This window comes from Papaver somniferum, unplaced genomic scaffold, assembly GCF_003573695.1.
Source record: "Papaver somniferum cultivar HN1 unplaced genomic scaffold, ASM357369v1 unplaced-scaffold_133, whole genome shotgun sequence".
Taxonomy (NCBI): domain Eukaryota; kingdom Viridiplantae; phylum Streptophyta; class Magnoliopsida; order Ranunculales; family Papaveraceae; genus Papaver; species Papaver somniferum.
Genome location: NW_020622492.1, coordinates 18,180,794 through 18,186,299, shown reverse-complemented (window position 1 = coordinate 18,186,299; position 5,506 = coordinate 18,180,794).

Here is a 5,506-nt window from a genome sequence, read left to right as displayed (position 1 = left end):
ATTTAAAAACGCCTTCGAACGCTTTGAACAGATGTTTATCAATTGATCTGTTACGATAGTATTCCTCAAAGAGATCAAGAGTTAATCTAGTGAGGTTCCATATCCTTGAGCATATTGAGCGTTTTCTCAATCTTTCCTTCTTTTTATTTTTTCCTTCTGATTGATTCTTAACATCTAAATCTCCCCTTTTAGATGAAGTAAGATTATCATGATAAACTAGAGATTTTAGCCATAACAATCTTTGAACAATCTTTAAGGATTTCTGGCGTGCGTTACAGATGCCAAGAGCAAGTTTTCCAAAGAAATTTCCCATGGGACAATTTATAAGGAACGAACAAACATAAACTTATCAGGTTTACGGTGTTTGCCTGCTCTGATACCAATTGAAAAAGCGGGGGTCTAATAGCACCAACCAATATTTCGCTTAGCAATCTGTATGGACAAACTCGAATATACTTTTAAGAGAATCAACAAGACTCAATCAATTAAAATTACATCAACGAGTTTATATCTCTCTCTCTTAATTTGATTTCCTCAAACAGAGACTGCGAGTATTAATCAAATATAAGGAATAACTTGGATGGTACCAAAGACCAATATCCAAGGATCAATAATCAACAACCAAAGGTTGGATTACTCTAATTGATGATCTAACACACAACCTGTATTATTTCAATTATGAAGATAAAAAAATATAATGCGGAAACTGAAATAACGCAGACACCAGAAATTTTGTTAACGAGGAAACCGCAAATGCAGAAAAACCCCGGGACCTAGTCCATATTGAACACACACCGTATTAAGCCGCTACAGAACTAGCATACTCCAAGGTAACTTCGGACTGGACTGTAGTTGAACCCCAATCAATCTCCCACTGATCCAAGGTACAGTTGTACTCCCTACGCCTCTGATCCCAGCAGGATACTGCGCACTTGATTCCCTTAGCTGATCTCACCCACAACTAAGAGTTTCTAAGACCCAAAATCGCAGGCTTTGACAATAAAAAAATCTGTCTCCCACACACAAGTCTATCAAAGGATCAATCTATCTCCCTCAGAAAAACCCTAAAGTTTTTGTTCCGTCTTTTGATAATAATCAAGGTGAACAGGAACCAATTGATAATCCGGTCTTATATTCCCGAAGAACATCCTAGATAAATCAATCACCTCACAACAATCTTAATCGTATGGTAGCCAAAAAAGATGTTGCGGAATCACAAACAATGAGACGAAGATGTTTGTGATTACTTTTTATATCTTGTCTATCGGAGATATTAATCTCAATCCAATTAATCTGATTGTACTCGTACGATAGAAGATGCAAGATCAGATCACACAACTACGATAAAAGTAGTACCAGTCTGGCTTCACAATCCTAATGAAGTCTTTAAGTCGTTAACCTGGTTTTAGAAGAAGAAGAAAACCAAAGGTTAAAGGAGAAACGACTCTAGCACGCAAACTAGTATCACACGTGAAGTGTGGGGATTAGTTTTGCAGAGTTGCTAATGTCCCCTTATATAGTCTTTCAAATCAGGGTTTCTCCTTGATCACAAAGCAAACAATATCCACCATTAGATGAAAACCTGATTTAGACTCAAGCTAATATTTCTCAACCGTTAGATCGAAAACTTAGCTTGTGATACACAAATGAAATTCACACTTCTAGGTTTGTTAACCGTACCCAAACGTATACATTGTTGGTTCAACAATAGTTAACCAAAAGGTTAGCCATATGAGCATTTCATACCAACCATATTCTTTTCACCATAACTAGTTCAAATGACTCAAATGAACTAGTTAGAAAGTTGTTCAATTGCAAGGAAACCTTATGTACTACACAAGACACAATTAAAGCAAAGATGATTTGATTCACTCGAATAGGTTCATGAACTTTATAGCCACTTTTTGCAAATTTCATTCCTTAGTATTTATAAGTTTAAGTTCAGAAATCATCTTCAGATATATAACCTTCTTAAGTTTGCACACTAGGTTCGCGGACTTAAGCAACCGGGCAGAGTTTACAAACTCCAGCAAAAAAATCTCGGCAAAGACTTTTCGTCGGTTCGCGGACTGGTACTCACGCAACAAGCTTGTCAACTCCAACATACTTTCTCTGGATGAGAAGTTCGGCAGTTCGTGGACTTGGCAACAAGCCATTCTTCCGGTTTCTCTTGATCAATAAAGTTCGCAAACTTTGGTTCGAGGGATAAGACTTATGCACATATGTATTTCCACAACAATACTTATGTCCATCATTGGTTATGTAATCTAAACTCTCATTCCAACCATTGAAACATTCTTAGAGGACGTTATATAGTTGTTACACCATTTCTCATCAAAGTGATTGAAACATATCATGACTTACGTCACTAGGTAAAGATAAACATGGTCGAAGCGAAACGCTTACCAACACACATTTCGAGATATAGATAGGCGAGGTATACTCGGCTCGAAATACCAAATGTGTATAATCTAAGTCTATATATAGCATACGAATTTTTGTCTCAAGAAGTCGGAGATAGAGTAGATAGACTTTTGAGTGACAGATTAGTTCAAGTCTTCACATACCTTTTTGTCGATAAGTTCCACTGGTTCCTTGAGTAGTTCCTCTTCTTGTATGATGAATCGCCATGAAGTCCTTGAGCTCAATTATACTTTCTATCATAGTCCGAGACTTAGCTATAGTAGACTAGAAACCAAGACTTACAGTTTTGATCACTAACATTGACAAACATGCTTGAGATAGCAACGCATGCGAGTTCGACCAAACAATGCTCTAACAGAGCCATCAATTAATTTTTTCTAGTCGCAAGATTCATCAATTGAATTCCTGGAAAATATTCTACGTTTTGCATAATATTTCATTACTTCAATTCATGGTTTTCCCAACAAAATTCCATGGGTTAGTAATAAATATTCAACGAACGGGCATCTGAGCAGCTATCGAGTAAGCCCCGACCAAAATGGTGCAAGTGTACTCAACAATAATGCACAAACGATCACCTAAATGCACGAACGAGCATTCCAAAAAACGAAGGAAAGATGAACCTATGCAAATAGGAAAAAAAAATAAAAAAAAATATTAGCAAAGGTGCTAGGGGACTGGGATCACCGGCCGGCCAGTCACGTCGTGGCCAGTCCCACGCCCAATTCTATATTTTATCATATTTTATTATTTTCCCTGATCTCATGAAAATCCCTTCATTTGAACAAATCTCCTCCGTCTCAAGGAAACTCCCCAGTCTCATGGTGTTTCCTCATATCAAAGAAATAATAAAAAATTAGGAAAGGTGTCGCCGGACTGAGCCTACTAGCCGACTGGCTATGCCCTAGTGATGAACACACAAGTGTGACGCATTTTCACCCATAAATACATTCGCTGAGACTCATTTTATCACTAATAAACTTGTTTGTAGGTGTTTTTGGGCAATAAACATTTTTGGAAAAATAGGCTCGAAAAGTTGCTAAAGGCACCCCGGAGAGCATTTGCTAAGCGGACTCCCACATTGGATAAGGGGAAACCAGTTGATAAGGGGCACCCTATTGCTATTTACACCCCATGTTTGGTTAGGGGAGGTCCATCTTCTTCCTTTTGAAATCTGTTTTTGGCGGGAAAAATCAAGGTTTACTCCGGCAGAATTAGGGTTCGTGATTTGGGCCAGTTTGAATGAGATTAAAGCCCTGAAATTGATTGGGGTTATTAGTTTAGGCTAAACAGGGATGATAAGGGTTTTTGATTCGCCTACAAATGACTGGTTAATCGGGTAAATTTTTTGCAGTCAAGTGCCGGAATTAGGGTTGAAGAATTGGATGTGTTCCACAGAGATTGAATCACTGGAATCGATTGTAATGGACCTGTCTTAGCTGAACAAGCTTTTTATGCTCGATGGATTTGATCCATTTGGGCTGGAGAAGCCGAGACAAGATTACAGAAAGTGAGAAGTTACGGCCTCTGCTAATGATAAATTTGGAAAGTTTCAGTCGGATTTGGAAGCTGTTCTGGATTGGAAACACCCTGTTACACTTAAACAGGGTTGGTATGTGTTTTACAACTGGAGAAATAGGAAGCTTTTCAAGGGTTGTCGTGAAACAGGGGAAGCTCAACTGCAGATATTCTGGTTCGATATTGGAAGAGATTTGGGCGGATTCTTCGCATGATAGGGATTAGTCTAACCCTGTTTCGTCTAAACAGGGAAGGTATGTGACTTGGATTGACTTAAAAGGAAGATTTCCACGTAAAACATGGAATGTAATATTATCGTGTATTCTGTTTTAGTGAAGGGTATTATTTTGGGAAGATTTTGTGTGTTTACAGCGTGTCCCACCTCTGCTGAGACATGTATGGAGTGTTCTAAGCTGCAAAGTATACGTGAAAATCAAAAACAGAGAAGGATCATCGAGTGACTGGGGAGAAGAACAGAGGGTTGCAGAGCAGATTTTTCTGCTGCTGCAGAAAAGAAGAAGAAGAAGAAGAAGAAGAACAAACTACGCTTGTAGTATGTCATTTAAAACTGTCACCGTTTCTACCTGGAACGACAGTTTTCTGCGACAGATAAAAATAATAGTTTTCTGTAATAATCATTGTAACACTTTTGTAACGGCTTTACAGTGTTGCGAAACTCAGTTTTCTTATATATTCACCTCTTGTAAGCACTTTTGAGCAATAAAAATGAATTTGGAGTGTGTCTACAATATAAGGAGTTAAACCCCTACACTGGGTCGACGGATGAATCCGAATTTCATACATGTGTGAATTTATTTTATTCTCTTTTTGACTTTTGCACTAATTAAAATAGAATTATGATTTTGATTAATTAGTTATCATTTTATTTGATGGGTCATTCTTTCTTAAATGTTTGATGTCCCATGCTTACGATTTATAACTAATATTTTGAGAATCTTCCTTGGAAAAATCAGAGTCCATATATTTTATTTATTGAGCGATAAATGTTGAGATTAAATAATTGAACCTTATGTTATGAATTCGGTGGAATCCTAGTCCCAGTAACTCTCGCTTTTGCTTTTTATTTTCATTAAACCTTTAAATTTAATCTTCACAAGTCTTAGAGTTCGAATCCTTTTTACAATAACGACAATTAAAAATCATATCACCTAGTCGTGGCCTGTCCCACACCTCATAACTCCTCATTATTTTATTATTATTTCCCTCATCCCATGAAAATTCCCTGATTTCATGATATTTCCCTCAACCCATGAAAATTACATAAAATTAGGGAAAATCTCACGGGAACGAGCTCATTGGCCGGCCGGCTATGCCCTAGCCGTGGTTGGTCCCACACTCCCTTGTCTCATTATTTTAATATTATTTGTTTCCCTCATCTCATGGAAACTCCTTCACTTCAAGGAAAATCCTTAGTTTCAACAAAATCCTTAATTTCATGATATTTCCCTAAAATCATGAAAATAATATAAAATTAAAGATAGTACCATGGGACCGTGCTCATTGGCCGTCCGACCATGCCTTGGCCATAGCCAGTCCCACACTT